The 26,067-nt window shown below is 36.1% G+C and overlaps 1 pseudogene; it reads right to left on the bottom strand.

Annotated features, from left to right (window-relative positions):
• The window catches only part of LOC107701979 (multiple epidermal growth factor-like domains protein 6), an 81,663-nt pseudogene that overhangs the window by 39,473 nt on the left and 16,123 nt on the right, over positions 1-26,067 (bottom strand).

Here is a 26,067-nt window from a genome sequence, read left to right as displayed (position 1 = left end):
TTTTCAGTCCTCGCCCAAGCTCCGTATCCGACTCAGGCGTGGCGGCCATCTCGGCCGGGGACTCAGGCGTGGCGGCCATCTTGGCCGGGGACTCAGGCGTGGCGGCCATCTTGGCCGGGGACTCAGGCGTGGCGGCCATCTTGGCCGGGGACTCAGGCGTGGCGGCCCTCTTGGCCGGGGACTCAGGCGTGGCGGCCCTCTTGGCGGGGGACTCAGGCGTGGCGGCCCTCTTGGCGGGGGACTCAGGCTTAACGTAAGCAGACATTGAAATTGCGGCCATGTCATGACGAGACTCTGGAAGATTAGTTGAGACGTGACGAGACTCTAGAAGAGCGGCCATTTTGTGAAGAGACTCTTGTGTGGTGGCCATCTTGCAACGAAGCTCTTCAATGGCGGCCATATTGTGAAGAATCTCTTGAGTGACTGGCGTGATGTGAACAGGCTCTGGCTTTGCAGACGTGACGTGAAGAGGACTTGGCGCAGCAGACATGACGGGAGCAGGCTTTGGTTTGGCAGACGTGACGTGAGCAGGCCCCAACATCAATACACGACGAAGACTATGGGAACATGATGGCTACTTATATCAGACAATGAGGGTCACATGACAAGAACAAACCAATGGGAAACAAGACACATGACTAAAGCAACCAATGAGAACATAACACAGACAAGGAAATCACTTGACTAGACAATAACCAATGAGAGCATGACACATACACAAGGCAGAGAGACATGAGGCAAGGGAAGCATGACACTAACAGCAGGAAACAATTACAAAATAAAAGACACGAAAACAAGAGCATGAAACGAAACCCAAACATCACATTACAATATGTTAATAGATTTGAACTATACTTAGTATGAAATAAGTGCATTTTGAATATATTATTTATTTACTAGGGTTATTTGCATAATAGTGAATGTCCTGCATCTCAGTAAAATCAGAGTTCTAGATTACTGCATGAGTTTACAGGTGACATTCTGTACTTCTCCAAGTAGGAAGTTGTAAATTTTGATCTTCATAGCTGAATGTATCAAACAGGAAATAGAACCCACATGCAAATAGTTTGACTGGTATTCTAGTGAGAGCGCCATCTTTGCAGACAGCATCGGTCTGCTGAAAAGCATCAGTTGCAGAGAAACAGAGAGAGAGAGAGGAAGGGACTCACCCTGGCAGGCCTTGCCATCTTCTTTGAGCTCTTGACCTGCGGGACACTTGCAGTAGAAACTGCCGATGGTGTTACAGCAAAGAGCTTCACACCCTCCATTGGTCTCTTCACACTCGTTCACATCTGACAGTGAGAGAACAAACACATTACAGTCTGAACTACAGATGCAGATCGTTTAAAGATTTGCAACAATTTGGACAATTGTTTCCAAATGTTTACAATTTGGAGACACATGAACATATTCATACAAACCAATTATGAAACTTCACCCGTATGCATGAGGGTGCATTATGACCAATTGACAGGACTGTTTGCTAAATTAAGCATCACTATTACTATTGCTAAAAGTAAAAAAAAACTACTTTATAAAATAAATAAATAAATAACATTTCAGGTCTATTACTAGTCTTTTTTTGTATGTAGAAACAGCCTGGGGTAAGACTCACAAGCTTGCTGCATAGGTCAAATGAGGTCTCAACAAGTGCTTATTGCTGGAAATTCATTGCCATAATAAAACATAATATACTTTTTCCATCTTTCCATCTTAAAAATAACTTAACATAGTCATAATAAAAAGATATTTTGCCCATGGCAGTCTGCTGCCAATGAGTAAATCATATGTGTAATCAAAGACACATTTAGCTGTTCTTCACTTTAACAGGATTTGACAATAATGTTTTTTGGATTATTTAATTGAAGCTACTGAAATCTGGACGGCCAGTTGAGTTTTCATGGGAAAGTGCTCAACAGAAAGCACAAAACAGAAAACAGAACAGAAAATCACATTGGCCGTTTGTCAGTTTCCATATCTTTTTACTCTATGAGCACGCTGTTGCTTAATGTTAAAGGGTTTGGTGCATTCTGGGTATGAGAAAGTACACATGTGTATATAACCTGTAGATATAGTAAAAACAATCTGCTTTTCCAATTATGGTAACACTTTAGAATAGGGAACACATATTTACTTAAAAGTTTTCCCTCAGACTCCTAATTTGCTGCTTATTAATACTTAGTAAGGTAGGCTACTTATTAAGTTTAGGTATGGGGTAGAAGTAAGGGATCTAAAATATGGCCATGCAAAATCAGGCATTAACATGTGCTTAGTAAGTACCAATAAACAGCCAGTATTCTAGTAATATGCATGATAATAAGCAGTTAGCTAATAATGAGAATTGGTCCTTAAAATAAAGTGTTACCCCAATTATATTAAAATGTTCTCCTTAGTTCACCCAAAATTAAAATTTGCTGTTAATTTACTCAACCTCAGGTCATCCAAGATGTGACTTTTTTTCCTTGAGTTGAACAGTAAAGAAGATTTTTAGCTGAAACCTTGGTTCTTGGTGATTCATAAAATGCAAGTCAGTGGCTGCCCGTTTTTGAGAATAAAATAAAATGAATATCCGTGTCTCCTGATGATATATTAAGGTCTTATGAAGGGAAACGATCGGTCTGTGCAAGAAAATAAACATTATTATTTACAACATTATACCAAATCATTCTTTTGAACCCGTTCTTTTTGGTGAACTAGTTGAATCAGTTCACCAAATCGGATTGAACAAAACAGTTCGCAGGTAGAGCAGCACAGATCTACAAGTTACTCAATCAAAACTCACTTTCGGACGCCTGACAGTCACTCAAACTCAAAATGAGCCAAAATACAGACATAAATGATCATGTGATGCTGGTTTTGCTGACTCTTTCAGCTCTTCAGTTCCTCTAACAGCCACTGAACTGAGGAAACATCTTGAATCGGAGCGCAGACCAATGAGCCACTGATATGCGCATACGTGAACCGAGCACTTGAATGAAGGGGTGAAATGAAAGTTAGGTAACACTTTATTTTAAGCTGTCCTTGTTACACATATTACATGTACTTACTATTATAATAATAATTAATTACGCATAATTACAAGTAAGTAACCCTAAACCTAACCCTAACCCTATAGTAAGTACATGTAGTTAACTAATATTACTCAGTATTTAAATGTATAATTACACTGTAACAAGGACACCTTAAAATAAAGTGTAAACGAAAGTTTTTATTGTTTCTTATTGTTTATGTAAAAAAAGTTGAGCTGATGAAGTTTATTTCACTTCATATGCTTTCGACATGTAAAACATCCAAGTTTCACATCATTATTTGGTGCTTTTGATAACAGAATTGCGTATATGTTACATCATCTCATGATTACGCAAAAGAACTAGTGAATTAAACCAGTTAATTGAAACTGTTCGAAAGAACCAGTTTGCAGAAAAGAATCAGGTTTCCTGCTCTAACAGCAGTAAGAGTTTTCTTCCCATGTCAAACAAAACCACTTCTTTTTTCCAGTGGACAAAAATCATCTCAATGAGATGAAGACGGATGTTTTGGCAATTGATTGGCCTCAAACCACTTTATGTTAATCAGAAAAACGAAATAGCTGGAAAATTGTGTCCTTCAACAGGCCAACCAGCCTCACAGCGAGAGGTTTCGCCATTCATTCAGCTTTCAGTGCAGATGTTTAACAAACCTCCCCATTACACCCCATATATCCAGCTCTCACACTCAAACACATGGATATGTTTCCCAAAACATTATTTCAATAAAATCCTCACCACAACAAATTGGCCCCAGAAGAGCTGAGCGATGTGTGCTGGAGGAGGAAATAAACATAATGAATCAGTGAATGGAGCTGCTGCAGGAGGTGATCACACCATTACATATCTTATGTCTAGTGTCTGTCATTGTAAAAACTAGACTTTTTAAACTTTGACGGTTTATGAATCTTCAAGGAAGACACATCAAACAAAATCTGCTCAATATGTTCTTGTTTAGGTAGAAATACAATGCTTTACGAATATAATTCACAACTAAAGTTAATGCATGTTATTATTGGCAACCATGTTACTTTAAAGTGTTTCCAATGTTTAACCATCACTAAATAGATTAAAGTACTGAAGAAGGACATTTGGTGAAGGATGACAACAAACAATATGGTATGGATCCAGTTTCACCAATAAAATGTTGGAAATGTGATTACTGTTGAGAAAGAGTGACGCTTCCTTCACTCCTGCAAATTTGACAACACTGTTAACATGTTAAAATATAATCTATGTCCAATACTTCTATTATATTGAACCACAATGTGACTAAAATGAGTGACAGGTTAGTAATTCATAACGCCAGCCTCCACATCCAATCGCCTACATCAAGACTGTAACATCAACAAGGACATAGAGATGAACCACATTCCTTCACTAAGAGGTCACGACCCCTTTCATGACCCGAGGCTGACCTGCTGGTTAAGGATTGAAAGAGACACCCTTTGGGAATGGTAGCATTTTCTTCCGTCAGGGGTCCTGCTTTAGGCCACGCACCTGCACAGAGACGGAGACACTGGTTTCGGAGGAGGGTGTTACCAGCGGTGTGCGGGGTCACTGAGGTCAGGGGTCATGACCACATCATGAAGTCTGGCACGTATTAGGAAGACTCAGTGTAACAGACACTGAAAACCAACTAATCAAACTCCCACTCCTCAAAAAACAGCAAAAACTAGAGGTCATATGATGAAAAAAAAAAAGATTTTTCTCACTCTTCTAATGTTAATATTTACATTCAGAAGTTCCTGTCCCAGTCCACACAGACAATTAGTACAAAAACAGCTCATTTAGCAACCAACCATTCATCTGACTACCGTCACCTCATAATCATTTGACCGACAGTGTTTATATACAGTATCAACACCTCGTCGATAGTTAACACCACTGCTACTCATTCCACATCCAAAAATGTTAGCCAATCACAAAAGACTGGCAACCAGAGGTGTCAAAATCCTATTGGGTAAACTGGCAGTGGGCCGAGTCACACAGACCAAAACAAAAACAGACATTCTGACACAGAACAAACATTTAAAAAGTAGAATAACTGACTGTAGCGTTGTTTTTCAGAGAAACAAGTATGTGAACTTAATATCTGCAAACATATTATGGTATTTTTATGCTTTAATACAGTCAAAACATCTGATCCTACGTTTTAACATTCATATACAATTGGGCTCAAATGATAAAGACACCTCATCTGTAACGATTTCGACTGTCAAGGACTTTGACTTTTAAAGACTGGATCTTTTGCACCTTTAATTGAAAACCTTTGAAATATAATGTACTTATTGAAGATAAAGCAGCAAAAACCAATCTTAATTGAAAGGATGAGAGAGGGTGAAAATGCTTATGAAAAACTAAATTATTAACAAGAAATACCCTCCTGACATGGCCTTTTTTTGGTACATTATTCATTTAAATGTCTTGTGTCTTTTCTCTGTTTTTGAATGCATTTGAATCTTTTTTTCTTTTCATTTCTTTTCCCCTTCATTTTCATCATTCTTTTAGTAATAATTATCTTAAATTAATTTAAAGTAAATTGCTTTTTTTTTTTGATAACCTCTGGAATCTTGAGTGTTTTTTTTTATATTCTGCAATAAAATTTAACATGCTCACTCTGTTCAGATCAGTACTCCCATATCTGAAAGCAAACCACTGTTATTGGGAGAGATACAGTTTTATCTTAGAAAGTAAATTTTATCCTTCTGTTCTCCAGGACAATAACTTTTAGACGCAGTTTGTGTTGAGAGTGTGATATTTAAATGTATTTTTTGGTTTAGCACAGTGCGAGTTGTCTGGAAGTTATGACAGAAAACTGGCCGGGAATTTGATGTCGTCATTTAGATGATGTTCAGGCACGTTTCCATTGTGTTACAACAGACTTGTTTCACCAACAGAGACATTCTGTCAAAAAGAACAATAGATCATAAAGCTCTGACATCACAAACAGAACAACCACAAACAAAGAGTCAGCCGATCTTTTAATTGATTTTCGTCTATTCAAACACACGAGAACACACCACACTAACTCGAAAAAACACACATCAGTAATTATTACAAAATTAGAAGTGTGTTTCTAACCAAAGAAACTGCATAGATTGAAGCAAAACTGAAATTTAAAGGAATAGTTCACCAAAAATTTGCAGAAAATGTACCTTCAGACCATCAAAGATGTAGATGAGTTTGTTTCTTCATGGGAAAAGATTTGTAGAAATATAGCATTACATCACTTGCTCACCAATGGATCCTCTGCAGTGAATGGGTGCCGTCAGAATAAGAGTCCAAACAGCTGATAAAAACATCACAATAATCCACAAGTAATCCTCACCACTCCAGTCCATTAATTAACATCTTGTGAAGCCAAAAGCTGCAAGTTTGTAAGAAACTATCCATCAAGACGTTTTAACTTTAAACCATCACTTCTGACTAAAATACACATCCATAATCCATAATAACGCTTCCTCCATTGAAAAAGTCCATTCCCTGTTGCCCTGTTGTCCTCTCATATCACAATCCACTAACATATTTGTTTAGAACTGTTTTGGTATGTTTTCACTTGTAAAGGGTGCTGGATCTGTGCATATTTCTCTCCTGATTCAGACAAGACTAGAAAGCAATATTATTGATAGTGGACTCGTATTTTAGCTGGAAGTAACAGTTTGAAGTTAGAAACGTCTAAATGATGGATTTTTTTCTTACAAACTTGCAGCTTCTCACTTCACAAGACATTAACTGATGGACTAAAGTGGTGTGGATTACATGTGGAATATTGTGATGTTTTTATCAGCTGTTTGGACTCTCATTCTGACGGCACCCATTCAATGCAGAGGATCCATTTCTGAGTAAATTTTCTTTTTATATTCCTTTAACAAATTTCTTCCTAACATCTCCTTTTGGTGTTAGGCAGAAAGTCATTTTGATTTGAAACAGGTAAGCAATGACAGTTTTCATTTTTGGATGAACTGTTTCTTTAAACATTTGCAATCTCTGCAGAAAAAGAATTCATATGGAATGTTCTTGGTTCTGTAAGTTATAAATCTATTATCCTCAAACACACACAGATCTGCAGATACACACACACACACACACACACACACACACACACACACACATAAACGTGACATGTTTTACAGCCCGTAACATTCACTGCTTGAGAAAACCTGTTCAACTTCTGGTCAGTGCCTTTGCCATATGTTCAGATCTTTGTGAATCGAATGGACACAAACCACCTGTCAGAACCGCCACATCTATGCAGAAACAACACTATTTCTCCTCTATCCATGTTTTCAAACATGCTTAAACTTATACTGAAGAATTTCTGAAGAATGAATAGCAACAGGAAAAACAATCTAACACATGTATTTTTGACCACCAGCAATCGTTCAGACCCTTTATGTGTCAAACTGTGCGACTCGACGCGACAAAGAGATTTGTGTGTGTTTGCATTAGAGGTCGACCGATATGGGTTTTTCACTGGCCGATGCCGATGCCGACATTTAGAAATCAGGGCAGCCGATGGCCGATATATGATGCCGATTCTTTTGGCCGATATGTTTGGCCGATTTTCTAGCCTAATTCAGAGTAATAATACATGGCTCAAAACTTAAGCACCTTCTCAAAACAGTTATTAAGCATGCTTTTTGTTTATGTTTGCTGATAGACACCAGTGTTTCCCACAGACTTGCAAATGCAAATTCATTCTCTGCCAGCAGGAGGCGCTGTTGGAGCGGGAGATATAGTGGTTTCCCCGGTAACGGCTGTAATCTAATAAGCGCTGCACTCACAAACGGTACTTTATCAGGCATTACAGGAAAGACGAAATGAAAATGACATTGTAGCTTTTCTGAAGACGGTCGGTTCTTTTCAAAGATACATTCATATAAAAACACCAGTGTTGCATTTTAATTTTGAAACGTGCAGTGCTCAGTTTATTCAACGAAGAAGTAATAGCTCAATGTATGGGAAACACTGGACATTGCTATAAGTCAAATGAGAAGTTTCGTCTGAATTGCATGTTTCTACTTTTACATGCAAATGACTTGTTGCACTAATGAATATGATAACTTTCCGGCATCAATTCTAGTAGGGTAAAATGTAATTACGCTTTCAAAACGGTCTGTTTTGCCCCGCCATCATTAGCTGAAGCTGTGTGTGAATAAGAAGCGGCTGCAGAGTGTGAGTTGCTCCATCTCTCACGCAGCCAGAGACTGGCCCTGTCCCAAATGGCACCCTAAACCCTCCCGGTCTTCCTCCGAGTCTACACTTTCGTGACATAATGTCGCTTTGACTGTCGGGTAGAAGTCTGCTGTGGAGCTCATACCAGTGCGGGCTCGGCAGAAGTGCAGATCGAGGGTGCATAACGGCCGCAAGGGGGCGCTCACGAGCACCCTTCTGAACGCTAAAATGACAAATGGGACACCCTAAGGTCTCGTGGACTTAACGGACACGCGCATGTGGCGGCCATTGTAAGTCCGTAAGACCGAAAGTGAACATGAAGTGTTCCATTTGGGACAGGGATTCTCCCGCGTTCCGCAACAACGCTTAGCTGCCCGCAGATGCGCCTGCCTATAAATCTGCCTAATTTGCAACACAATCGGCCAATGCTGATTAATTAAAAAATGCCAATCAATCGGTCGACCTCTAGTTTGCATTCCAGCCGTGTGTCGACTTGTGTGACTTCCTTTCATGAAGTCAATGTGTTTCTGAGTAGACGGGGATCCGTACCGTAGCTTGGCACAGCTGTTGAATCACACGGGTCAGACAGAGCCAAAGAAAACCATCCAGATAGCATCACTAGGGTCATTAAGAGCACAGAGATACAGCCGCCCAGCACATAAATACACTCATCAGAGAAGCCAAAGGCAGGGTCTGGCTCAAAATTATATTATGTATCTTATCTGGAGCAGCAGGACAGTTTTCCATTGTTTAATGCTTTTATAAACAATTGAACAATGATTCAGCAATAAAAATCTGATGACAGCCAGAATTTCTATTTCAAATAAATGCTTTCTATTCATCAGTTTAATTCTGATTGATGATAATCAGAAATGTTCCTTGATCATTAAATCAGCATATTACTCAGCAAATCAGCAAATTACATTTTAGCATATATTCAAATAGAAAAGAGTTATTTTAAATTGTAATAATATTTCACAATATTTTTTCTGTATTTTTGATCAAATAAATGCAGCCTTAGTGAGCATAAGATACTTTTTAACAGAATTGTATATATCATTTGTGCATATTATGTAATTTCATTATTATATAAAATATATTAAAGCAAAAGAGCCCAGTTTTTATAATTTAATAATCTCCTTTTAAGGCATAGCAACCAATAATCCAATCACTTAGCAAAGCCTCCTGTCTGGAACATAAATAGTGCTGAAAATGACCAGTTTGCGTACAATACTTAAGGTAAGGAGTTTGCTCAAATCAATAACCCTGAGAATGAGCGATAGCAAGTCTGACACTCGCCTTCATAAAGACTATTGTTCTGTATCTGTGCAATAACCATTTCCTGATTCAGAAATAAAGTGCTCTACCATCCTGATTTATTTCTTACACTGACAAACTGATGAACAAACAAAGAGCTAAGAAGATGAAAATGTGCCTCATCCATCATAATTGATACTGTGCAATTATGATTTAATATTGTGCTGTAGCTACCGTGCACTGGAAATACACACTGCCCCCTACTGCCTACATAGTGCACTTAAAAGACGCCTGCAGACAAAAGGGTCACAGTGTAAGACATATAAAATACTGCAGCCACACATAATTCATAACAACCTCCACTTCATAACCAACCACATCTGTTCATTCATATTCACCAATGCATTTCTATAAGATCTAATCTTCATCTTAAGATGGATTGCTTTAAACAAAGAAAGTCAAAATTGTATAAATGCTTCATGTAACTGATCCGTTCCGTCCGAAAGCACAATTTCAAACCATGCAAAGAATTTCTAACACTTTGTCACATGAATTATGGGATGATATTCAGCTGTGCTCTTCCTCCAAAGATGACCAGTTGCACGCTCCCTGTTCATGCATTGCTTTTGATTACGTTCCTTCTGATAACAACAACAAAACATATTCATGACATTCAAATATCAAAGCATAACTTTCCATTCTAAACTAATAACAGATCCTCCAGCACCGACCGCAGGAATTATTCAAAGCAGAGAGTAAATAAACTCACATAAAACCCAACTCCTGCTGTGAATCTATATCACAGACTTTTACAGCTAATCATTTGTTTATACTCAAACATCTGCAGCTGCTCTGCCGTGACTTTTAAATCGATGCATGCAGGTGTGTAAATGGATCTATAGCTGATAGTGTCAGGTGATTTGTGGTACATGCACACAGACTGATCTCACAAGGCCAGAAACAAACACTACACAAGTATGTAAACTACACAAGTATGTAAATGTGAATGTGCAAATTGTACATAATCCATACTGTGTATTTTTGCTTTATGGCTAGCTACCTGACTAATGCAACATTCAGTTTAATTGCACAGACATGGCCACATGTGCTTTGTGTACAGCCAGATGCACACTTGAAAAGTCAAACTTGTATAAAAGATATTTCTGTTCTTAATGTGACCACATTACTACACACTCACACGTGTGTCTGACATCAGATAGACAGCCGTGTAGATAGACAGCCGTGTATGTAAAACCAACAATCACATACTTCATGATGCTTTAATTAAACTTTTTTTTTTCAAAAGATCTGGGGTGAAATGAAATTTTTCCAAAGAAAGGAAACATAAAAAAAATTAAGTACACAAATAAAAATGAATAAAAAACAAATAAAAATTTAAAAAGAATTCATACATAAATAATGATAAATAAATAAACAAATAAATAACAAAAAGAATAAATAAAAAATAAGAATAAATAAAACAATAAATGAATGAAAAGAATGCATAAATAAAAAAGTAACAAAAAAAGTAATGCAATTAATAAAAAGGTAATAAAAAGTATAAAGAAAAAAAAGAAAAAGAAAGAAAAAATAATGAAAACAATAAAAACACATAAAAAAAAAAAAGACATAAATAATATAAAATAAAAAGTATATAGAAAGAATAAATAAAAAATAAAGAAAAATTAAAATGAATGAATGAATGAATGAAGTCATGAGTCTCCTCAGAAGAAATCTCAGCAATGTCTTAAATTGTGCTCATATTTGCCACAATACCAAAGTCTGCCAACAGAAGCCAGAGATCTCAAACATTTCTCATCAGATTCTTCCAGAACGATCTGAACTTCTCTCCACATTAATTTTACAGCTCTAAACTCTTACTGTATGCAAACAATCATCTCAGTTGTGTCTATTTGTCTTTCTCCTAAGGAATTTTCAGAGAAACATCTCAGACAAAGATTCCAGTACAATATCTAATTCCAATATTAAATATTTACCATCATGCCCTTGACAAAAGAAACTTGGCAGAGCATCTCCAACGTCTGTACATACAAAGAACGACAGATTATACAAATACCAGAGCCATTATTCTAAAAACTCATCACAAAATCAAAACCTTTCCAGAGAATCTCTCACAACGCAGTTCAGCTAGACAAAAACCATTCAAATTCCTCACATATCTGTCTTTCAGAACAGCTGTGTTTTGTTTTTACACAGTTCTTCTTCCCAAGGCGTGTGTTGACAAGACAGAGAATCAGCACTGTCGCTCAAGAGTAACTCCAGAGAGCTGACAGGGAGTTTTGCTGAAAACCACAATATAAATATATAATACATAATATTATACGCACTGTATATAATAAATTACACATATGTGACGCTGAAGAGTGGATTAATAATGCTGAATATTTGCATCAATGGAATAAACTACATTTCCCCTCCCCACCCAAAACTGAAATAATATTTCACAATATTACTGTTTTTACTGTATTTTTTATCAAATAAATACAGTCTTGGTGAGCAGAAGAGACCTGTTTTTTTTTAATGATATATATATGTTTGTGTGTGTGTGTGTGTGTGTGTGTGTGTGTGTGAAAAGTTCAGATGCAAATGCCTCTAAGTGCTGTCAGAAAATTTCTTCTAAAAATTAGCATTTTTATCAGGCTCCTATATTTGTTAAGTCATTTCACTTTAATTGCATAGAAAAGGACCTATACATTGCCATTAGAGTAAAATTACTGAATATAAACATAGGAGCCTGATAGAAATGCTCATTTTAGTTGAAAATTTCAGATGGCACTTAGAGGCTTTTGCATCTGATCTCTTCATATATACAATAAAAAAACAGGTTATTAATTTAAATTAATTTAAATTTAGTTACTAATAGAGTTGGTGTACCTCAAGGTTCAATACTGGGTCCTTTGTTATTCAGTTCGTATATTAATGACCTACATGATCTTTGTGCATCTGTAAACTGGCAGATGTATGCTGATGATACAGTTATACACTTGCATGCTAAAAGTAAAAAGCAAGCTGCAGAAGAATTATCAGCAGCAATGGTTAATATCACTAATTGGTTAGAAAATTCATGTTTACATCTTAATATTAGTAAAACTGAACTCATGTTTTTTTTCAAAGTCTGCAAATAGAGATCCAGACCCAGATGTTACAAATGTTATAAAATTATCAGTAGTCTATGAGTATAAATATTTAGGTATAATACTTGATTCACAACTTACACTAAAAAAAACAAGTTCATTAAATTTAATCTGGTAATGTTTAGACAGTAAAAATGAATAATTTAACCACTGAGGCTTCAGAGTTATACATTAATGCTATGATCTTTTCACATATGAACTATTGCCTCACCAGGTGGACACAGACAGGTGGGACAACTTTACAACCAATAGAAAGACTCTATAAGCAGGTTTTAAAAGCACTGGATAAAAGGTCTAATTTATTTAATCACTGTAAAATCATAACTAAACATGGTTTACAGCAGCACATACCTGGAGTACTATACTTATTGAATTAAGAAATATTACATCTTTTGCTTCTTTTTCTGTATCAATAAAAGGGTGGTTATTGAATAGTCAAACATGTATTCATAATTTGAAGTAGAGTTTTATTTTATTTATTTTTTGTCTTTGTGACTATGTTTGCTGTAATGTTTGTTTGTTTGTTTTCTTATTTTTTTGGGACTTATGGACTTTGGTTTTTACCATCAACCTGCCAGGGACTGAAGATGAAAATTAGCCTGTATGGCTAAATCTGGCACATTTACATGTGTTACGTATCCGGTCCATGAACTTCCTGTGCATAGCCATCAGAGGTCACCCTTTCCATTTTCATTGACTCTCGCACTACACACTGTTGCATAGCACCCCGGACTACATATACCATCATTCATTGCACTGATTGCACACAGCACTGATTGCACACAGCTGTTTCATATCACTCACTCACTATATAACACTCACTCAAACAACCATTCTCTGCCGAGTATTGCTTAGCCGGTTATTATTCCTAGTTCCTGTTTTCCTGCCCGTGTTTCCTTGTTTTGCCTTGCCTTGTCTGTTTTCTCGGTTTCTGATCTTTGCCTGTTTTCCTGGATTTATCCCTCTAGTCTTGCCCCTGTGATTCTGTCTGCCGATCGTTGACCTACGCTAGCCCTAGGACTATTCTTGTGTTTTGCTCGCCATATTCCTGTTTGCCATTGTTCGACCCTGCCTGTTATGACCACGTCTCTTAAATAAAAGCTTGCAGATGGATCCACACGTCTCACGTCTCGTCAGCCCCGTTACAACATGATGGACATGATGGAGTGCTCATGTTAATTAATGTGCATCGTCCCTTTTAAAATAAAGAATAAAGAACAAATACACATATAATGGGTGTTCAGACCCCTGAAACCATTCACTTTTCAACATTCATTTCAACATCGTGTTGAAAACATTTCAGGGGTCCAAAAACCCTTTATAGAGTCTCAAATGCTTTCTGAGCAAACGGGAATGCTCCTTGTTGTTTGGTCAAGGAGTCTATGATTATGACACTCAGAATTTGTGTTCGGTCCTGTTAATGATGCTTTGACATTTTTCAAACTTAATTAGACGACCTCCTGGCCCCGTCAGCCCGCTGGATCTGGCTCTGTGCATTGATGTGTGTGTGAAATGTGTGGTCAAATCAGCACTGCATATACACACGTGTGTGAGAGAGTGGGTTTGAGTGAATTTCCCATCAGTCTTGTCTCAGATGGATGCTGTCGTTTATGTGAGACGGACGAGACACCAGCCTTTACGTATCTCAGCGTGTTTGGGAACTGAATTACTACAAAAGACAGAAAAGCTGAGCAGATTTATTCTTAGGCCTGTTTGAAAGGAGGGCTGTGATCCCTCTATTTCTTTCTCAGGGTCTCTAATGGTCTTGGAATGGCTTGATGTCTCAGAAACACTTTGACGGCCAGACAAAAGATTTGTTTTCGTTTGCTCTCATTCCCGTCTGGTTTACAAAGCTCCTGGTGTTAACAAGAGACAAAATATATTTGGCAAACCCCGCGGGGCAGATCTTTAACCTGCACTCTGTATATGAGGCTGAGCGTTACCTGTTTGGGCCTGATGCACGCTTTGACCCCAGACATGGGAATGTTGTGCTGGAGCCTGCAGGGATCTGAGGACTCTGAAAGGAATGTCCAAATTACTACCTAATTTCTGCATGAGTATGCGGTGTACATGGATCATGTGAGTTAACTGTGACTACAGAATGTGGAAAGTGACCCACTGTTCAATTGTGACTGGCTAGTAAATACTTAAATTAAATTAATTACATGCATTTACCATAAATAAGTATACACATATACAGTATGTGTGTGTAATTTACTAAGTAATAGTTATTAATAATAATTTATAATCTGCGTATTTATATAATTATTATGACTTATAATAAATAAGAAGAATAAGATTAGTAAATTAAATTATGTTTATATCTATGAATTAAAATACACTTAAACATTGATTTATAAATTCTTATAATAATTCATCTCATTTAAAAATGATATCTATGTAACTGACTATTATATTTAATTGACTAGTATTACTTATACTTATTTATTATATTTTATAAAACAATACATACATTTTTGATAAATGACAGTAAATAAGAATGATATGTAAATAATTAGTTAATTAGATTATCTATTTTCTTATATGAATTAATACTTTTATACATTGATTTATAAATGATAAATCATTATAATATATATGTAATACATACATATAAATTATATGCAAGTTATATAGATAACTGTATATATAATTAAATATAAATAGCAATAAATAAATAAATATCCAGTCAGTCAAATAGGCACAGTGTGTGTACATACATATGTATACAAGTGTGTGTGTGTGTGTGTGTGTGTGTGTGTGTGTAATAACAGTTTACTTATTCCTCCTAATTAATATCTAAAAAATACTAAAAAAATAACAATGTATAAATAAAAAGTATAAATAAATAACACGCATTAAATTTTTATTTTATTAAAAATTTTATTTTTATATTAAAAATACGCAATGACTTAAGTAAAGCAGGTGCAGATCAAGGCCATTGCATGAAGAAGTGCTGCTGACTCACATTGATCACATCTCAACCTGTCAGAGCTCCTCCAGGGCACTGCAGTCATCAGCACCCGCTCAAACACTCACAAAACATCACATCACGTCTCACACTGAATCACATATGAACTATTTTTAAAAATCAGACACTGTATGCAGGGCCAATTCATAAACTATACACTAAAAGTAAACATGGAATCAAAATGGACTCTTTTTACTTTGTCTAATTATAATGATTCATCAGTGCACATTACTTCACACACACATAAAAAAATGTCCTCTAGGCTACGTTAACCAAAATCCATCACTCTTTAGGCATTATTGTAGCACTGAAGTAAAGCCCCGTCCTACTTTTCTCCATCTGAATAACCCGTCTCACTTTATCAGCATCAAATCAAATGTCATATTACAGAGGTAAAATGAGTTACAAATGTCATTTTGTGTTTAAATTGAGAAGCTAGACTTAAAAAAGAGAAAACTAAAGCATTGAAATGGTTTGTGTGGCATGCAGTCACAGAATGAAGACGCTCTCTGTCTGTCAGCTGGACTTGGAGATCACACCCTAATTGTGTTTCTCAAACAGCTGTCAGCTTCAAGTCTGAATGCACATGATGTCCAGACCCAGAGTGACCATGATGGGCCTTTCATCAAGTCAGACACAGCAGGAATTGCAGCTCAATTAGGAAAGATTAAGGCATCAGACTCTAGCATGAGAAACACGATTATGAAAACTCATTCTGACTGGAGGTTTTCAGCAGCAGGAAACTATAAAGACCCAGGCTATATATTCTCTCCTAGCCTATAAAGGGCAAAATAAGGAAACTAAACAGGAAGGATACAGACAGGAAGCAGGGATTGTGGGTTTATCCAGAGGCAGGTTTACTGTGGCAGTAATGAGAGAGTCACACTGGTCTCTCTCTCCGTTTCCTGACTTGTTTTAATGCTTTTTCTTTGAATGACCAGAACTGTATATTTGGGTTTCTTATTACAAAGAAAACACCATCAAAACAGGAAAAGACAAAGTGTGCGATGAAATGATGGAGGACAAATTAATGAACCAGAAAATAGACTGAAGCTATAAAACCACATGTAATAATATAAATTATATTTCTTAGAATCTGATTGGCAGAAGTAGTTCTGCACACAAAAGGTTTTTTAATACACTTTGGGCCCTATTTTAACGATCTAAGTGCATGGCCTAAAGCGCACGGCGCAAGTCGGTGGTCTAAAAGGCTTGCCCCTATTCTCTTAATGAGTAATGGGTGTGTTTTAGGCATAATGTGCAATAAACCAGTCAGAGTCTCATCTCTCATTCCCTTTAAGAGCCAGTTGCGCTCATGCCATGGCGGATTCGAGCAAATAGGTAGCCTAATTCTGATACATGCAATGACTATCCATTTTGACATTTAGGCATTTTTATATTTATGTAGTCTACACAATAATAATCTTTTACATTGTAATCTTTAAATTTTTTATATTTGGCATGTTTGTATGCTGCTGCGTGTCCCTGTGTGTGTAATAAGCAGAGTGTACCCGCTTTGTGGACCCGCCTATAGGCGCATATTACTAAAGCGATCTTTAAATAACACAAAAAAAATATATACTGTGCCATTGACTTTAGACCAGGTTTTAGTTGGTCAATGACGCAGTCTATTTCGGTTGCCTCAAAATAGCAACACACCAACAATGCGCATGAACACACCTAGTTTTCAGACCAGCACACCCATGAGCGCACAAATGGGCACAAGTGCATTTGCTATTTAAACAACGTGCCGCAGGATGTGGAAATGATAACTGCGTCGGGCTGAAACTAGCAAAAAGTACTTGCATCGCGCCTGGCGCCGCATTGCACCGGGTGTGTGATAGGGCCCAAAGTGTGTGTTAATAATTTGTATTTTATTTTATTTTATTTAGTTTTGTTTTGCATTTTTACTTCCATACAGTACTTCCCAATAGTAAATAGTGATTGATAAAAAAAATTCTGCAAAAAATAATAATAATAATAATTTTCAGTATAATTTTTTCACATTTTATAGTAGTTACAACATTTATAAAGAATTTGCTCTTTTGTATTGCAGTAGAATCCAGCAAAAAATTGTAAAATATCAAACTTTTTTAAGACACTATTTTAAACTATGTGTGTGTGTGTGTGAGTGAGTGAGTGAGTGAGAGAGAGAGAGAGAGAGAGAGAGAGAGAGAGAGAGAGGGAGAGATTCATGCTTAAAGGGATAGTTCGCCCAATTTTTTTTATAGTTCAAAATTAAAAGGTTATGTGGGGTTCAAGTGACAAAAATCATAATTGCAATTTTCATTGTTGCATAAACGGTTAGTTTAAAGAAGAGAAAGATTTTTTAAAAAGGGAAGGATGGAGACATGTGACAGACTGTGAGAAACTGCAGCAGAGGAACCCGTGGTGCATGTCGTATCAGGGTGTCCCATTCACGCTCACCCTCTATTGTCCTGCTGTGGCCGTTTCACCCGTGGAGAATTTCCCGGGTCATGGAACGCTGCACACTAACCAGACTTTTTAATAACTGATTAATTCCTTGCAACAAACAATGCGGCTGATGCGACAGGAATGTCAATGAGTCAGTCCATTTAAAGGTGGATTTTCCATTGGAATGATGCACTCTGACATCATTACATTACACGTGCTGAACAGGACTCAGGGAAGCATTCAAACGTTCCCAGATCTCAGGAAAAGGCAGCTCAAACAGATGTGCAAAAGAGAGCAGTGACTGGAAAAACTGTAAAAAGGGATAAAACAGGGTGACTGCGAGAGCCAGATGAATGAGTCTGATGAACTGTCAAGATGACGATGACGAACGTCAAAACATAAAACAGATTTACTCCAAAATTATATCGGGTAATGATTTTCAGATCACTGTTTTTTAACTATCATAGAGCACAATGCAACAACCACGCCTAGAAACTACACAGTTAAAAAAAAAACAAAAAAAACAATCAGCATTGGAAATTAAATAACTGTATGGCATGAAAACATGTCCAGGACATTTCAGCCCAGAATCAAAGGATTAAAACAAAATACGTTAAGGCTGTAATAAACTACACAACTTAAAATCTGAACAGATTTGAAAACACTGGACATCATACATGTACCATCTTTGTAATAGTCAAACAGGAAACACTGTCTATCATACACTAAACGACTGAGGATCACACACTACCAGACTTTAAAGTTGTTCCGATCACAACAAAGCCAGAGAGAAGCGTTCAATCAGAGTCTGACACCGTGTCTACACCGGAAGCGACAACTGTTGTGTCAGCTAAAGTCTGTCTACACTGGACGCGACAAAGCGAACATTAAAAATCATTTGAACTTTGTGTCAGTACGTCATAAATAGGAGGCAGCAGTTTACTGTCTGGGATTTTTTGTGTTGCGCCGCATCCAGTGTAGACAGCATCACTGATTATAATGAGTTCTATAGCATTTTGTTGCATCAAGTCGCACCGAGTCTGTGACCATCATACACTACATGATTTTCTATGAAATCTGTCTACTCAAATCTGCAGACTGGCTCTGACTTTTGGCAAATAGTGTCAACTTCTCCAGACAGACAAAAATCGTGTAGTGTATTCCAGGCTTTACTTGGGGGTAAATAATCATTTATTTATTACATTATTTTCATGACAATTAAGCATTTATTTTACTGCATCAAAAAAATATATTTTTTTTTTTTAATTTTAGTATTTACAAAATTGATAAAGAATTAGATTTGCATTATATATATATATATTATTTATTTGCATTAGATTTTGCATTATAGTAAACAGAATTCATAAAAAGATTGTAAAATGTTACTTAAAAACTGTGTGTGTGTGTGTGTGTGTGTGTGTGCATATAGAGAGAGATTTATGCTTAAAGGAACTGTCCAGCCATTTTTTCTTAATGATCATTAAGGTTTTTTTATTTATTACAATATTTTCATCACAAGTAAGCTTGCTTGATTTTTTCCATTCATTCATTCATTCATTCATTCATTCATTCATTCATTCATTCATTCATATTTTCCATTTTCATTTTAGGTACTTTTAGTAATTTTGTTGTGTGCATTACTATTTTTTTAATTTTTTTATTTTTATATATGCTCATACAGTTTTTTATTTATTTTTATTTCAGTTTTAATAACATTAGTATGTTGTTATACTAAATGAAAATGAGTAATAAAAAGTTTTTTATATTGTATTTCAAGTTAGCAAATATGTTTTTTTAATTGTTTTAAATTTAGTTTCAGTTTTAGCTAACTATAATAACCATGGATGTGAGATATGGACTAGTTTTGACTCTTGCTGCTGATTTGAACGGTGATGCTTCCTGCATTAAGTGTCTGTTGATTGCCTTTCATTTTTAACCAGAAATGTGCACGCTGTTTTTCTGATGTTTACTGCATTTCTCTGTCTTTTTTATCAGTTGCCAAATTCAGTCACTTGAAATGTGTCCGTTTTGGACTCTGCCCATAAATGTGAGATATATGAATACGACAAAAAAAAAACAAAAAAAAATCAGCTGTGGGACTATATTCAAGCCATTCATTCCTGAACTTTCTACCATCCATTACTGATAATGAAATCACTGGTTGATATGGCCCGATCTCAATAAAGTTTACACACTTTTTCAGTCCATTAATTGGATCTCGCTCTGAAGGCACACTTGCTATGTTTACATGCACAATTTTTGTTTCAATCGGACGGAATCCATTCCGATTGATGAATCTGAATGTAGTGTTTACATGAATGCTAAATAAAGTGATCGGGTTAATGTGCGCGTTTATATGTCACAAACTTCAAATCAGAATAGATTTTTTTTTGACATGTGCACACTGCACAAATATAGAGTTTCTCACAGTTTGCATATAATAACCATTCCCCTATCCCCTACACTGTTTCTATATTTATTTTTAACAAAAGAATGAATATTTATCCATTTCTGAGTATACTCTACTCTCATGATAATAACGCTGGGTATGTTTTAAAAGAAAATACTATTTCAATTCAATGTGTTACTTGCTACTGTTTATAAACATTTTTTCAGAGTTTATGCTGCTGACTATGTTAGATTGATATTTCACAGACCCATTGGCTGAATTACTCAAAAATCACGATGAAATGCACTCAGATGGAGCATGTGCAATGTTAAACACATGTTTTACAGCTACGAGAGCATCGTAAAACATAGACACGTGACCATGGATAAACTGTAGCTCACTTATCTTAAAGCCGTGTGGATGAATTACTACTACTACAGAGTTTCCCAGCCCTGCTAACCAGGATCAGGTCAAGGTGAGTTTTAGCAGTCATCATGTTCTGTGAACTACAGCACAACACAAATCAGAAAACAAAAACATTTCAAATGCATTTGAACCATAAATTGTTTAACTCTATGTGGGAAAGAACATCAAAAATTAAAAGAAGTGTAAACAGAAGTTGTGCATAAACTTCTTGTCTTCATTCAGTTTTGCCTTCATGTTTTACATTGTGTAAACCAGAAGGAGCCAAAGGACATTTTTAGCTGAAGAAAAGCTCTTTAAGCACAAAGGTGTTTGCACCCCGTGTCCTCCAGCTAATGGCCCATTAAATTAACTAATATAAAGCTCAGCACACAGGATGGGAAAGAAAAAAAATTAGCTGAGCAATTCCATAGATATAATTTACGTCCACTTTAATAGCTTTAAAACAGGCTGATAAACGAAGCATACAAAGCAATGGCTGCATACTAATGAACCATAAAGGTGAACAGCATGTTGTTAGTGGAGTCTGGTCAGAGAGGCCAACTCTGTCATTCCTACACAGACAAGCAGATTTTCAGAAAGTGGTACTGGAGAGGAACAAACTGAAAGCAGTAACACTTAAATCTAAAAATTTAAATTTGCAGAAAATTTACTCGGGTTATTCAAGATAGTTGAGTTTGTTTCTTCATGGAAACAGATTTGGAGAAATGTATAGCATTCCATCACTTGCTCACCAGTGGATCCTCTGCAGTGAATGGGTGCCGTCAGAATGAGAGTCCAAACAGCTGATAAAAACATCACAATAATCCACAAGTAATCCACACCACTCCAGTTCATCGATTAATTTCTTATGAAGAGAAAAGCTGTGAAACAAATCCATCAAGGCGTTTTTAACTTCATACAAGTCCTCTATCCATAATATTGCTTTCTTCAGTGAAAAAGTCATCTCTTCTGAATCAGGAGAGACATATGCACAGATCACATACCACTGATAAGAAAAAACACCAAAACACTTTAAACAAATAAGTCGGTGGATTTTGATGCGAGAGGAAAACAGGGAATGGATTTTTTTCACTGGAAAAAAAGTTAATATTGAATATAGACTCATATTTTGGCCAGAAGCAACAAATGCTGTACTGATGGATTTGTTTCTTATAAATATGCAGCTTTTCTCTTCACAAGACATTAACTGGAGTCGTGTGGATTATTGTGATGTTTTTATCAGCTGTTTGGACTCTCATTCTGACGGCACCCATTCGCTGCAGAGCATCCACTGGTGAACAAGTGATGTAATGCTACATTTCTCCAAATCTGTTACCCAAATTTGCCTGTGGGTAAAGTATTAGCAAATTTTTAGATGAACTATTCCTTTAACTACACATTTCTATTGTGCTTGCAGCTTTCTCTCAAAAAATACCTTCTCAGTCATGGGAAGTCCAGCTCATTTTTGTAATTTGGTTCCTTTAGACCAGGGCTGCCCAACCCTGTTCCTGGAGATCTACCTTCCTGCAGAGTTCAGCTCCAACCCTGATCAAACACAACTGAACCAACTAATTAGGATCTGAAGGAGCACTTGATAATTACAGACAGGTGTGTTTGATCAGGGTTGGAACTGAACTCTGCAGGAAGTTAGATCTCCAGGAACAGGGTTGGGCACCCCTGCTTTAGACTGTAAAAATGAACCGATTAAAAAAAAAAAAAAAGATTCAGTGAGTCAACACAGGCTTCATTAATTACACATGAACAAGACTGCATACATGTGTAAATAATTTGTAAGAACATTCTTAAATGTTGCATGAAATTAAATCTGCTTATTTTTGTTGAATGATTTTACTTACTCCACCTCAATTGTCTAGCTTTCATTGTAAATTCACTCTAATATACATCAATGTATGCAGACAAATATAAAAACATAGTTTAAAGTTGCATGTTTGTAATGAAAAAATAGAAAAACATAATCGAGTAAAGACTAAAAAGCCTATGAATCAGTTATATTTATATATAATAGAGAAATAATTTTGAATGATATTTTAGTCTTTATTTTTACATTTTCTGTTTCTGTTCATTTTAATTTTAACCTTTCGGTGTGTGTTTGTCATCTTTATTAATTTTTAGGGTTTTTCAAAATGTCTATAAAAAAAATTTACATTTAAATTTCTGTTTTAGTTTAAGTTATTTTTATTACACATTTGATTACATCAAATAAAACTAAATGAAAATCACAAATGATGCTGAATAAACTTTATATATAACTTTACTTTTAGTTAACTAACCTTGCCATGAATAAAATGCATTAAATAAAACATGCATGATTCCTTCAAGTTTTTAGCATCATGACACAGTACATGCCAGCTTTATCATTCATAAACTTTTGTCTCTGTAAATCCAGCACCTATTTGCGGTCATTACCTCAGATAACCGAATGACTCCACACATTTTGCAAGAGTGTATATCAACTCTCTTCTCAAATGGTTTAGCGTCGTTTCCACAAACAAGCTGTCGTCACGTTCCGAGAAAATACTTGGGAATATTTATCATTCCAGCATATTTCCTTGTCTGTACTGTGTGCTAAACTCTTGATAAACATGTTTCCACTGAGTCCCTGGGGTTTCCTTGTCTAATCCGGTCTCCATAAGCAAGTAGCTTGTTTCTACCTACAACAGCCAAAGTTTGGATTCCATCAGAAAACGTAAGCCAACTAGAAGATGGGGCTTAGAAAAACCTTCAAGTTCAAGTATACCAACGTTAATTTACTCTCCTGTCTGGTTTGTTTGTTGGACAAAAATGGCAGATTTGGTGTTATGATTGGTCAGATCACCTGTCAATCAAACTTCCAGAGAAGATTCAATTGACCAAGGAAAAACAAACACTAATCTAATCTGCCCTTTCAGCAGATTCAACATCCAGACACTTGTCGTGAAATAAACACATAATATCTATAAACACAGTTTTATTCAGGGATTCCAAATATTTCAATCACAAAATTGCTATTACTTTTGCAAAAAATTTGTGATTACAGAATAAAGGTTTTTGAAAATCATTGTATAATAATTGCACAAAGATAGCAATTTCTAGCTACTGAAATATCTTAGAAATAATATAGAGATAATATAGAGATAATAACTAGAAAATGATTCCCTTTTGAATTTGACATGACAATTTTTAGGATTTTATTAGTCCCATAAATTTTGATTTTATTCTCTGGTATCTCCTTCTAATTTTAGCCCTCCTAATATGGTTCTGTTCCAAAAGTTGCTGTTTTCAAACTACATCCACGACTAACTGACATGTAACCTCAAAAACACAACCTGTATTGATAATGAAATATTTCTTGAGCAGCAAATCAGAATATTAGAATGATTTCTGAAGGATTATGTGACACTGAAGACTGGAGTAATGATACAGCTTTGACTCACAGGAATACATTTCATTTTAACATATATTCACATATAAAAGTTATTTAAAATTGTAATAATATTTCACAATGTTACTTTTTTCTGTATTTTTCATAAAAAGAAAAAAAAAAAAAAAAAAAAAAAAAAAAAAAAAAAAAAAAAAAACGTACAGACCTGATTGGTAGACATGCTGGTAGTGTATATTTATACTCTATACCTCAATTCTTTAATATGTCTTAATATGTGACTAAAACGGGTCTAATAATGAGGTCTCCAGTAGCTCACTAGGAGTCAGTGTTAACTGGTGTCCTGCAGAGGTTGAAAGCTGTATTTATAGCGCAGGGTCTCAGTGCTCAGATGTCCATTTGATGACTTGCATGACCTGCTGTAAAACTGACACTCCAGCAACAGCTCTAGACATCCTCCTCCATTAACATCAACAGACCCTCAGCACAGGTTCAATAGCTCAGACGCCCTGCAGCACCCTACAGACTCCGAACATGGCCCTCTGACCTCTCAAACACATATATAATCAAATTCAAATCTTTTACCTTTACAACACCAGCTGTTGAGTATTTTGCAATTATTATAGGGGCCAAGCCCAGAAGGGGGTGTAGGAGGTGTATAAGGGGCTGTATAATCATTATTATAATTATAATAATGTATATCATATTTCTATATACTAGGGATGTAACGATATTATCAATATCATGATATCGCGATAGCAAATCTGTCTCGATATTATCGAGGTCACATGACGATATGAAACGATAGGTCTTCTGGGCAAAAAGTGTAGTTTTTAAAATATATTTAAACTTCTTATTCTAACATAAAAGGTCTTTAAAGTTGTGTTTTGGACCGTTATGCTTTGGCACAGTATCTGTCAAACAAATTAAAATCGAAAGCACAGTATGGTTTAATCCCTTCATCAAGTCTGTTTTCGCTGCGCGTTTCAAAGCGAAGCGCACACTTTGTTCAGACAATCAGCTCATGATCCGGTGTTTTCCACACCTCAGAACGGCTCCGTTCACAGTGAATGAATGCAGTGAACTAGTTTAATGTGCGTGATGTGAGTTTAGCGCGCGTTTGGGAACGCAACATCCACCAGTTAGGCTTTATTTTCGTGGCAGATATACAGCATTTCACTAGATTTGTCGTGAGACATGTTTTTGTAAGCCTGTTTTCACTGAAGCTGGACTTTTCCTTCAAAATAAAAGCTCTACTGCCATGTCTGTAAAAATCAAAGCTTAAAAGTGCAATATGAATTGCTGACAGCTAGCGGTTTAAATGCAGTCCAAATTCAAAATATCTCTTTCAAGTGTAGAAATTAGGAAAGAAGAATTGTAATTTCCCTACTGTAGTGTAAAGCAAAAATAGTATACCTAGGAAGTATTCATTTTCATTTATTTTACAGTGCAATTGTTTTATAATATATGGCTCTTACGGTCATTGCCACACTTGTTGCAAGTGTAGTTTTGTTTCTGTCTGTTTGTTTAGTTTAGTTAGGGCGTGTAAACGCTGAAGATCTTTTCTTTTCTTTTGTATTTGTAGTTAGGTTAGAGGTTTCATTGTAAGTTAGTTTTGGGTTTTGTTATATTACTTTCTTTCCTTTGGCGCCGCTTGCATTCCTTTTCCCTTGGGTTTATTTATTTATTTGTTTTGGGTTAAGTTGACTGGTTGAGTAAATAGTTTATTGTGTATATATATTTTGGCATCTAATTCTTTATTAATTAACTCTTTACAAATGTACAATAAATTAGGGCTGTGCAATTAATAGCATGCGATTGTCATGTGCATCTCGTCAGTAAAGCCGGTTCCGTGATTGGTAGTAAATCGCCATCACCTGCTTTCAGATAGA

This window comes from Sinocyclocheilus anshuiensis, unplaced genomic scaffold, assembly GCF_001515605.1.
Source record: "Sinocyclocheilus anshuiensis isolate Anshui unplaced genomic scaffold, SAMN03320099.WGS_v1.1 scaffold262, whole genome shotgun sequence".
NCBI lineage: Eukaryota > Metazoa > Chordata > Actinopteri > Cypriniformes > Cyprinidae > Sinocyclocheilus > Sinocyclocheilus anshuiensis.
This window is presented reverse-complemented; position numbering and strand designations above follow the sequence as displayed.